Source organism: Puma concolor, chromosome D1 (genome assembly GCF_028749965.1).
Source record: "Puma concolor isolate L17-30 chromosome D1, mPumCon1.1.hap2, whole genome shotgun sequence".
NCBI classification, from domain to species: domain Eukaryota; kingdom Metazoa; phylum Chordata; class Mammalia; order Carnivora; family Felidae; genus Puma; species Puma concolor.
Window position 1 is genome coordinate 99,533,129 of NC_141676.1, and position 11,832 is coordinate 99,544,960.

The 11,832-nt window shown below is 53.0% G+C and overlaps 1 long non-coding RNA gene across 1 annotated transcript; it reads right to left on the reverse strand.

Annotated features, from left to right (window-relative positions):
• Positions 1–3,627: 3,627 nt before the first annotated feature.
• Positions 3,628–4,745, reverse strand: LOC147576921 (uncharacterized). The gene is made up of 3 exons (XR_015240582.1): positions 4,568–4,745; positions 4,048–4,449; positions 3,628–3,901 (listed from the first exon to the last, which is right to left on the reverse strand). It is a non-coding gene; the product is annotated as an uncharacterized LOC147576921 (long non-coding RNA).
• Positions 4,746–11,832: the final 7,087 nt, after the last annotated feature.

An 11,832-nucleotide genomic window follows, 5' to 3' on the forward strand; every position in this document is an offset into this window, starting at 1 on the left:
TCGCTCTGGGGAGAATCTGTTATCCCTTGATGACGTGGGCCTCTGTGTTCTATGAAGAGGGCCGTTTCCCAGGTAGATCTGGTCCTGCAGATTGTGGAGCTGGGAACCTGCAGACAGCCGCGTTCCTTCTTTGATCCCCGGGGGCTCTCCACTCCTTCTGCCTCCCAGGCAGCTGAGGGGGGCTGGAGGGGCCAGGAGGGGTCCCGCACGGACAACCTGCAAACTGCCACCTAGGACAAGGGTCACGTACCTGCATCTAGAAGATGCCATTCACTTGCGCTGTGCAGGGTGGGCCCCGGGAGCCCCATCAGAGATGGCCTAGTTAGCCAAAGGGACCTGGCTTGTTGCCAGCTGGCAAAGGCTTCTAACACACGCTGCTCTCCGCAGAGTCACCTGGAGGCCGCTAAATATCTTAGCTCCGAGGCCATCTCCCCTGTCCTTACCCACGCCTGCCTCCCCTCTCCAGATCCCTCCTCCCTCCCGCCCTCCTCTGCTCGCTTGGCACAGAGTTGTAGACCAAGGCGGGAGAGAAAGGTCTCACACGGATATGAACCAAAAAAGTGAACTTTCCAATGGATGAATTGGGTGACCCAAACGGCAAAGAAAAAGGCGGTTTGTAATCTTGAGTCTGGCCGCTGTAATGGCCAAGCTTTATTTATCCTGTGTCCCAGATACTGCATTTTACGCGTTAAATCCTCCTAATCCCCTAACAGTACTGGTATTTTCTCATGCCCATTTTACAGATGAGGACTTGGAGGTCCTGGCTTTGATGTGGATCTAGAGATGCACGTTTCATCAGTGGCTTCTTCTGCGTAAGCTCCAGAATCCTCCGCGTTAAGACCACAGGCACATTCTTATTGCCCTGGGAAGGCACCAGAGCCCCTCTCCCTGGGGGATGGATACTCTTCACTGAGGAGCAGGACCCCTAGAGTGGGAGATTGGGGAAGAGGAGCCTTCTTGACTGTCGGGTAAAAATGGCCTAGAGGACAGAGCCCCCCCTCTTGGAGCAGGGAGTCAAGATGTATCGGCCTGGCCCGTGTCGGAGGCCCTCCCCCCACTCTACCAGGACATTTTAGCAAGGGGCTAATGTCAAAGACGGGGTCATCTTTGACCCCATTAGACCCCGTTAGAGGGAAGCAGGGATGGTGTGTCCACTTCTCCAGGGGAAGCTTCTCAAGGTGAGGCAGAGCAGAGACCCTCCCACCCTGCTCCCAGAGAAAGGGAACAGCTCATGAATCCATTAAATGAATTTAGGATAAGCATGTTACAGTGTCTGTCTGTTAACATTTTTCTACACCTACGTGTTGTGGCGAGACTTAAGTAGTTTAATGTGCATAGAATACTTAGGACAGTGCCTGGCACACAGTCAGTACGGTGCTGGTGTTAGCAGAGAAGCGGTGGTCTCTTTGGAGACCGGAATAATTTTCAGCAGGGGACGCCATGGCGAAATCAAAGAGCCTCTTTTTGTTTTACGTTTATCTATTTGAGAGAGGGAGAGAGAGAGCGCGCGTGCGCACATAAGCGGGGAGGGGCAGAGAGCAGGAGAGGCAGAATTCCCAAGCAGGCTCCACACAGTCAGCACAGAGCCCATGCGGGGTTCGAGCCCACCAACCGTGAGCTCGTGACCCGAGCTGAGATCAATAATCAGACGCTCAACCGACTGAGTCGCCCAGGCGCCCCTACTAAATAAAAGAGCTTCTTGACTGTTACGTATCAGACATACCAGAATATTCTATGAGGAAAAGCAGTAGCCTTTCCTTCCCTGGCCCCTTGTATGACCTGTTTTGGCGGAGGCGAAAGATAATAAACGTTTGTCTGAGTACCTACTATGTGCCGGGCACTTTTGTGTGCAGCGTCTCGTGCGGTCCTGACCTCGGCTCAGAAGGGCATTCCCTTTTCCAGAGAAGGAAGCCGAGGCTCAGAGAGGTTATGAGCCTTGCCCCTGATTACAGGCGCCACCCGGGCCTCCGTGCCATTGCAACTGCATCCGGTGACAGAAGATGGACAGACAGTATGACCTTTGGAAAAACCTCACAGCCTGAAGCTTCGCACTTGGGCTCGCTCAAGCCGCCAGCAAAGTGGAGATTGGAAAATCATCATGCTTTCCTCAAAGTGTTTCTCTTCTGCCACAGTAATAAATTCTCCCGACATTAGCAGGAGCCGAGGGTGGGGGGGGGGGGGTGGCGAGGGAGGGTGGTCAGCCCAGGGCGCTGACTGACAACTCTAGAGCGAGCCAGCGTGGACGGAGGGCAGCCCGGCATTCTGTGTGCGGAGGCCGTGGGCAGGGTGATTGCTGGGCTCCCATGAGAACAGGCGGTCCACGAAGCTTTGACTCACACTTTGTAAATTGGTTTCATGCATGGGCTATCAATGGGGGCCTGGCTAGATAATAGTATTTTCCAACACAGTTCTTCTCCCCTCTCCTCTGCAGCCTTCCACATCTCCATGCAGAGCGCCTGTAGGGATGTGATGTGCTTGGCCGGGCGCGCCCTGGTCAGGCTCCACGGCTCTGGCGGGGGCCGTGCAGATCTAAGAGGCCATGGTTCAGAGCTGCCTCGGAGGGCGGCTTATGTGCTCCACTAACACAGCGAGGGGGAGGACAGCGTCCCGGGCAGCCCCTGCCAGGCAGGCTATGGGTCCAGGCACTCCCAGCCATGCCTGCTTGTTACCGGGGGAGGGTACTCAGGACGTGCCCCGGGTTGGGGGGGGGGGCCTCCGTGACTGCTCACGGCTTCACTACGTGGTCCCGCCAGCCTTGACCGTCCATGGCAACTCCCTGCCACGCGCAGTCTGACTCCAGAAGAGGCCCAGCAGAGCCCAGAAAACCCAAGCAGCCCAAATGCAACCGTTTACTAGAGGCTGAGCCCAGGGAAAGTGAGTTACTGGGGAAGCGCGCTCGGGAGAGGCGGGTGAGGGAACGAGGCCTGGGCTGGGATCAACTTCAGCCGGGGACCCCAGGAGCATGGATTATACTTCAAGGTCAGACTCACCTGAAGGCAAGGGGGCTGGTCTTTTGTGCCCCTGGGTCAGTCAGTCATTGTTTCATGGCTTAAGGCGAGGTGACTAGGGCAGGGTGTTACTACCTACCCTCTGGGGTCAGGTGGCTCCCATTCCGTCTAAGACTCATTCTCTAGAGAAGGGGGACAGCTGCGAGTTTTAGCAGCCAATGCTCCGCTGGTGGGGAGTGCACCGGGCCAGCCACGGGGATCTGAGAGGGACAGCAGCATCACTTGCACCGTACCCGTGGGTACACAGCCAGGGCACGACTCAGCCAGAACCCTACCAAGAGCCAGCCTGATGACTCTGACTTCGAGAAAGCCAGAAGGCCGCGGAATTAGCTGGCATTACAGTGAGCAGTATCTGTGACAGCCTAGGCATCACCCCAACACCTGTCCCTGACACTACAGAGCTGATAACTCACAGATCTGTTCTCTTATCTCTTCCCAGCAGGGACGCGTGTCCACCGCTCCTACCAAGGGCAGAACGGGAGACTTCTTGCCCAGGCTCCCCGAAGCCAAGGCCAGCCCCGTCCCGTCTGCATCACGGCACACGGGACACCTATCAAAGCTCCTCTGTGACCATCCAAAGCCTCCTCCCCCAGAGCCGCTACCTCGAGTTTTCGGCTGAAACACAAATGCCCGCCTCCGATGCGGAGAAGAGATTAAATTGGGAACAATCTTAATTCTCTCTGGCAGAGGGAAGCGAACGAGGGCTGTCAGTTCCCCAATGATATATTGTTAAGGAAATCCAGGTTTAAAGGTATTTCATAAGTTTGCCTTTGCCTGCTAATAAAGAGAGTCAGCTAACGGAATCCGATCACCAGGCGAGATGGTAATGAGATAATGCCGCGTGCTCCACAGAGACCCAGCCGGCTCCTTGAAATTCCTCAGAGAGAGAGTTTCTGAAGTGCCACATTGTGACGAGGAAGGGAGAGTAAGAGAAAAAGAGAGAAGGGAAAATGTGCATAATTAGCCGAGTAGATTAGGTGATTCAACAAAGATCATACGGTCTCAGCAGGCTGAAAAGCTGTGGTATTTATCAACATACCTCGAGGATGCTTCCTGGTCTCCGGGCCTTTCTGTCTTCTCAGCGAGACAAGTGAGCTCAGCGCCGTCTTTCTGGAATATCCAGAGACGGAAGGCCTTCTCATAAACAAATAGGCAGGTCTGCCTCGTGTCCTTGCCGGCTGGCTAGCTGTGGGGCTCAGCTAGGCCTCCCCGAAAGCCCGCAGGTTTGGGGAAAGAGGGTGGGTTCCAAGGGACCCTGGCCTAGGACTGCGCTCCCTCCGGTGGGTGTCCGGCCTGCTCACCGACTGCGTGCTGAGTGCTCGGGTTGGGCGGGCTGCGATGGGGCTTTGGCTCCACTTTGGTGGCATTTAGCTCGTGTCCTCATCGTCCCAGGGCTGAATCGTGACCCATGCTCTGGGGCAGGTTAATTCTGTGCGTGCACCTGGGTGCGAATGACCAACCTGTTTATCAGACTAGAAAAGAGGACCCATCCACAGGCCAAGACAATGTGGTTCAAGGCTTAAAGCAGTAACGTAAATTTCTTCAACACTCCTACCTACTGGGGCGCCTGGGTGGCTCCGTTGGTTAAGTGCCGACTTCGGCTCAGGTCATGATCTCACGGCTCGTGAGTTCGAGCCCCGTGTCGGGCTGTGGGCTGACAGCTCAGAGCCTGGAGCCTGCTTCGGATTCTGTGTCTCCTCTCTCTGCCCCTTCCCTGCTCGTGCTCTGTCGCTTTATCTCTCTCTAAAATAAATAAATGTTAAAAAATTAAAAATAAATGAATAAATAAAAACTCCTTACTACTGAAGCTAGCTCAGCCCCTATGCTCACTTGACCCTCATGCTTACCTTCATAGAGATACACATTTTTGTTCTGTGAGAAACTGATGAAGGCTCTTTCTAGAAAAAGTACAGACACACACACCCGAGTTGTGGTGCAATTTCAGGGGTCCACACATCCTGACCATGAACCCCAGGTCCCAGAACCCTGGAGGAAAGGGGATATACCCCACTGAGACACATGTGGAGTAGGCGGGAGGCCATCCGGAAGCTGGCCAGCCCCTGAGACAGACGGGCTCTGGAGCGGGCTCGAGTTTTAATTTTCTGGGCCTCCCTGCTTGTGATTTCAGGTGTCTGGGTCTCTGGGTGAAAGGGAAGCCAGGGGCCAGCAGGGTCGAGTCCAGGAGCTGTGGCCCTTGGATCCACGCGGGGACCTGCACGCGGGTCTCTTGTCTTGTGGGATCTTGGTCGCCTCTACTCTGCTGTCCAAATGACCCAGCAGATGATCTCCTGGAAGCAAAGGGGCTTTGGAAGGCAGCAAAGAGGGGCAAGTGGGGGGACTGTGTTCCTGCCACAGTCAGGCTGGAAGGCAGTGAACCCCGAGGGACAGAGTGGTGGTAGCCACACCAGAGCGGAAGGGAAGGGAAGGCGGAAGGGAAGGCTCTGGGGCCTGGAAGGAAGGACAGGAGGGAGGGTGGGCCCGGGGTGTGGCTGGGGTTTGAGAAGGAGCACGGGGGTGTTACCCGAGGGCGACTACCGGCTTCCTGCCGTAGAACCAGAGGGGTTCTGAGCTGACTGTAGTCATAGGTTTCGATACCAGCCATTAGCTTTGCTGTCCACACGGGGTTTCTTTCCCCCAGTGATCACTGATGTATCGTGTCCCCGTAATTGTGTATTGTATTTTGGCAGCGATGCATCCAGAGGAGATTGGAAACCCAGATCGAACCCTTCCTCCCCGGAAGAGCATCCATCACTCCGAAGGCACTGGGGGAAGTGAGGGAAGAGAGTCAGGGGGTGCTCACATGCAGCCAGAAAAATGTGGGAACGGTCTCGGATCTCAGAATCCTGCATGGCCCAGTATCTTCTGCGGATAGCGCCCACGTGGCTTCGCTGTCTGGGCCCTGCACAAGGGGAGCAGGGCGTTGTGAACGGGGATGGCTGGCATCACCAGCCCCATCCACCCATCCATTCACTGACGGGCATTTTTGGAGCATCTCCCACACGCCAGGCACTGTTCTAGGCTGTAGGGATAGTGGCGAACTGGATAGACCACACCTGTGGAACAGGCATTCTAAAGGAGGCTCTCAGGCACAAATTCCTGGCTATATCCCTCACCGACCCAGGCGAGCTCCCCACCTTGCTCCCTTGCAGGGCAAACCCCTCCTCAAGATGGTCCAGGCACAGCTTTGGGGCCTCCAACCACACCTCTACCTCCTATGTCCTTGAGCTAAGGGTCAAGGTGTATCTCCTTCCTCTTTCCACCACACCAGGTGCCAGGCATGGCTCTGCCGGCGTTCCCTGAGTGACCGAGGGCAAATCACTTCCCTTCGCTGCTCCTCGGAATTCTCAGCTATAAAATGAGCCTAATGACACCAGTTCCGGTCACATCCCTGGGGTATCTTTGGGATAAGGGAGCCCGCAGAAAGTCCCGATGGGGAGAAGACTTCAGGAATCATTGAGCCCAATGCCCTCACTTCATAGAAGAAGAAACTGAGGTCCAGAGTGGCACCTGATGAGAAAGTGTCAGAGAAAGCTCTTGCGGAGTGGAAAACACCACGGGCACGAGGGGTTGTTACATTGTCATTTTTAGGTTTCCTTTGAGCGCACTGACTGGTCTCCCATGGCCCAAGCAGGGAGCGGAGGCACAAGTCGAGAGTCATTCCCTGCAGGTCCGGAAGTCCTTCATTTGCCCTCAAAGACCTCATTGGCCCCAAGCCTCATGTGGCTCCCCCTGCTGTGTCTGCCCAGCCCCACTAAAGAGGATGGAAGCTGTTTATTGCTTTCTTGCATGGTGGGGGAGGCTGGAGTTATAGGCTAATTAAACCACAGACAGATTCCTCAGCAGTTGGCTGGGACCATAAGTGCTGTTACAACAGTAAAAGGCCAGAGATGACAGATGGAGCTTTTTCGAGATTATGTCACTGTCACCCCCAAACACAGCTTTCGCTCCAGCCCTCAGCTTCGGGGCCATGCTCCATGGGGTGATTGCTCTGCATCAGGGAAGCCTATAGACAATTGGGGGGGGGGGAAGCAAAAACGAAAGACAAAGGAGTGGAACCGGGCGGATCCAAACACAATGGCAAGGAACAGCAACTTGGTCCACAGCGCAATCTCCTTGGAAGGAGATATAAGTGTCCAAGAGGGTTCTCAGTGGAAGGATAGGGAGATCCTCCCCAAAGTCTGACTGAAATCTCTTCTGCTGACAAGACACCAAAGGGATGGGGGAAGGAAAACGATGCCTGTGTCAAGGGAGAGGCAAGCTGGGGGAGGGCTCCCTCAGGATGGCCAGTGACCACAGGCCTTCGACCTTCAGAATGGCTGTTCCTTTTCAACATCCCCACTTCAGGGCACCCGGGTGGCTCAGTCGGTTAGGTGTCTGGCTCTTGGTTTTGACTCAGGTCACGATCTTGCGGTTTGTGAGTTCTAGACCCGCGCCGGGCTCTGTGCTGACAGCCCAGAGCCTGCTTGGGATTCTCTCTCTCTCCCTCTCTCTCTGTCCCTCGCCTGGCCGTGCTCTCTCTCTCTCTTTCAGAAAAAAATCAATAAACTTAAAAAAAAAAAAACCCAATCTACAGACGGAATTAGTCTCAACTGTACCTTCTTCCTCTCACCTCTTCCAGGAAGTTGATCCAGATGAGATTAAACCACACTCTTGACTTAACTTTGGTTCCCGTGCTATCCACAGCCGACGACCTAGAGGGAGGAGAAAGAGAAAGGCAGATGAGTGTTATCCTCACTTAAAAGAACCTGCGGGGAAAGTCTCCATCTGGTTTACAGACTCAGCGGAGGTGGGTTTGAGTCTCCTCTCTGCCTCTTGGACGGTTCATTGAACTTTCTCTGGGCTTCTGGTTCCTCCACGGTGGTAAACACGGCGACGTATTCCTGTCTCGTGGGGGTGTCGTAAAGCTCCAGAGGGATCGTGCATTGAAAACACCAAAGGGCTTGGCAGAAGCGAATTGTGGCAATTCTCCGCCCACGCACTGGAGATCGTGGGCTCCAAGAGGAGGTGAACGTACCTTACCCCGAACAAGAAATGTTTCCTCGTTAATGAATTCTTTGTAGCCTCCAGAATCAGAACAGTCACCCCCAAGCCTAGGCTGACGCTGACCTGCTGTGAGGCCCCTGAAGGGACAGATCCCAAAGAGTGACTGCAGGATGGAGGGGCTGCTGTTCCAGGGAGGCCTGGCTCCCACCTCCCTCCGGCCCGGAAGATGCTATACATCCAGCCAGGATATTTATCTCCTGCTCCGCCGCCCGTGCCCCTCAGAACCTACAAGGTCACTTGGCCCAGCTGGAGTTCTAGCTCGAGCACTGATGTGATGCAGTCTGACAGCCCTGTCTCCCGCTGCCAGGCTGGGGCATGGACGGAGGCTGCTGGGTTGCTGCGGGGGCGGGGCGGGATGGGGATGAGCAGCTGTGTCTCAGCCTGGTGGTGGCCTAGGGAAGGCCAGTGGGACCAAGGAGCTGCAAATTTTGCTATAAGATAGAAGCAGTCTTGCAAGAATGTACCTACACTCTCCCCTGTCCTCCCCTGTCCTCCCCTGCCACCTCACCATGGACCTCTGTCCCTGAGACCACATAGTCTGCCCAACTGCAGGACACGGGTGGGGCAGAAGAGGGGACCCGAGCTCCTCTCACGCTGCCCTGGAAGTGGTCCTTTCTCTCCTGTGATGCTTACACCACGATGCAGAGCCCGGATCTGCCCACTGTGGCCCCGTCTCCCACACCATACCTTTCAATGGTCCCTTTCAGCTCTCCCAGAGGAGGAGAGGAAGAACCGTCCCTTGGAGCCTCTCTGCTTTGTGCCAAGGGCTGTCTCAGGCACTTAAGTACCTGGGGGAGTCCTTAGAGCCATAACATCTGTTGGGGACCCCAGGGGTGGTGACACACTCAGTCTCCATACTATGAAGAGAGAAATTTTCAGGGCGGTGGGGAGGGGGCTGCCCGATAGAAGCTGTGGCCATTGATCAAGGGACACGGCCATCTGGTGGGGGTCCTGCAAGGAAGGAGTTAGGGGAATAAATCCCAGACCTTACTGTCCTCCTGTCCTCCGACATTAAGCAGTTACCACCCATCAGAGAGCAATCAGGGGCCAGAGAGCGAGAAAGCTCACTGGTGCTGTGCCAGTGGGGGTGGGGTGGGCCAGTGAGGAAGGGTGGAGAAGGGCCCAGGGAGGCCCACGGCAGGTGGTCAGCACACAAGAGATAGGAACACGCCCATTTACAAGCGGCCAGAGTCAACAACTGATTTCAAAGCTGGAGCCTACCCCCATGCTCTCTCTAATGGCTTGTCTAATGTCTTATCTCTAAGAAAGTAGGACAGCAGGTGAGGGAGGACAGATCACGGTTTTCTCATGTCACCTGATCCGTGCTTCCAGCCCCTGACAGCCCCCCAGCTCCTGATACTCTGGGAGTCCCTCAGGTCTCCACGAGGTACAGATCCAACCCCAACTCGACCATCAACTGGCTCCCGACCTTGAGAAATCCCTTAGGCTCTCTGGGCTTCAGCTTAAAAGAAAAAAAGAAAGAAAAGAAAAGAAAAGCATGATTCTATGATTCTGTCCCTGCTTTCGTTATAAATATTTTTCAAGGATAGAAGTGTAGAATTCTCTGACATTAAAGTCAACCCGCAAATGCAAAAGAAAAATCGTTCTTCAACCCATGTTTAGGAGACAAACTATTATGTGTAGGTATTATTCCTGGTGCTGAGGACACAGCAGCAAACAAAACAGTCGAGTCTCTGCTTTTGCAGAGATTACATTCCATGTGGGGGAGACAGACAATGGACGAACAAATGCATACATAGTATGTCAAATGGAGGTAAGTGCTATGGGGCAAAAATATGCAGGATGAGGCATGTAGGGAGTGCTGGAAGGGAGAGTTGCTATGATTTGTAGGGTGGTCGCGGAAATCCTCAGGATAAGGAATCGTTTGAACAGAGGCCTGAAGGAAATAAGGAAGAAAGACATATGGTGATCCAGGGAGAGGAAGCAACAGGTGCAAAAGCCCTGGGGCTGAAGCATATTGGGCACGGTGGAGAAAAAGCATGGAGATCAGCATGGATGGAAGAGTGACCAGGATGGAGGGGTTAGGGACCACTGTGCCATGTCATAGAAGGAGAGCAAGAGTGGACGTGGGGAGAACTGTTAGAAGCTACTGCAATAATCGAGATACGAGATGATCGTTTGGACTGGCTGGAGGCAATGGGGAGCGTTCAGGAAGCGGCAAAGCCAAAGGGTTTGTTGAGGGATTGGATGTGAGGTATGAAAGACAAAGGGAAGTCGAGACTGATTCCAAAGTTTTGGGTCTGAGAAACCAGAGGATGGTGCTGCCCTTTGCAGTTGGGAAGGGTTGTGGGTGGGGCATCTTTCAGAGGGGGAATTACGGATTCTGTTCTGGACGTGTTAAGTGGATAAGAATGTTACTTATATGGGTCTAGAAATGGGCAAGACTGGGCCAGAGTTGTACATCTGGGAGCTGCCAGCATATAGATGATATTAAAGCCACAGGTCTGGAGGGAGCAGGTGAGGAAGGAGAAGTCAGGTGGACCAAAGCCTGAGCCCCAGAGCATTGCCAAGTTAGGATCCAGCAGAAGGGACTGAGAAGCAGTGTCTCATGACATATTAGAACCAGATAAGGAGAGCACAACAACCAACAAGGAAAAACTAAGGTCTCGTATCTCACTTTTGAATATTGCTGCCCCGATCCAAAATAAAATCTTTTGAGCAATGAGTGATGGAATGATATCTCAGAACCAATTTGGGTGGATCCTAGTAATAGAGGCCGATGCAACATCATGAAATGTGTTAACATAGTTCACTGTATGATAACGGAAAATCTGTGTGGTTGTCTTGGTACACACCAAAAAAGCATTTGGTAATTCTCTATATTTTCTTCATTTAAAAGAGAAAAAATAAAACACCTCAATCAGGAAGAAAATTAAGCTTCCTTAATTCCAGAGCTTCCCCAAACCGTTAGAAACATCTCCATTTTGCCTGGAAAGAATACATCGGTGCCCGTTTTGTTCAAACAAGATTCTGGAGACGCATCCAGGGAAGAACAAGAAGTATGGAAAATAAACAAAAGAAGGATGAAAGGAAAATGTTATTTTCAGATAATATGATTATCTACCTAGGAAATCCAAAAGAACGAAATGGCACGCTGTTAGATAATAAGATTCCAGCGCGATGGTTGAGTGTCTGAACAACCACTAAAACCCAAAGCTTCCCTCCATGCCACCACTTTAAAAGAGAGAGAGAGAGAGAGATGCAAAATAAAAACACAAAACAAACAATGACAACAACAAATGGAATGAATCCAGTAAGCTATGAGCAAGGCGTTTATGGAAAAAACTATAAAACTCTAATGAGTATCACCGAAAAGGGTCTACAGGAACGGAGAGGCCTCTACTGTTCCTGGCTGGGAAGTCTCAGTATGGTATAGATGATGATTCTCCCCAAATTCAAAGCCACTCCTGTCAAAATCCCAACAGAATTCTATAGAACTTGATCAACTTAATTTAAATCCATCTAGGGGCGCCTGGGTGGCGCAGTCGGTTAAGCGTCCGACTTCAGGCATCTCGCCTACCAGTACGAAATACAAAATATGTGATAATTACATCAGCCACGGTCCTGAGAACAACAAGATGTCAGCCTGAGAATGGACAGATAATACACAGTTCATGCATGCACAGGAGTGCATGATGACAGAGCTAATGATTACAGGGTAGGCTGATAAGTCACGGGTGGTCCTGGAGCAACGGCTTGTATCAAGCGACCGCCTGCTGCCCTTCACAGAGAACTTGACTCAACTAGTCTTAAATAGTAA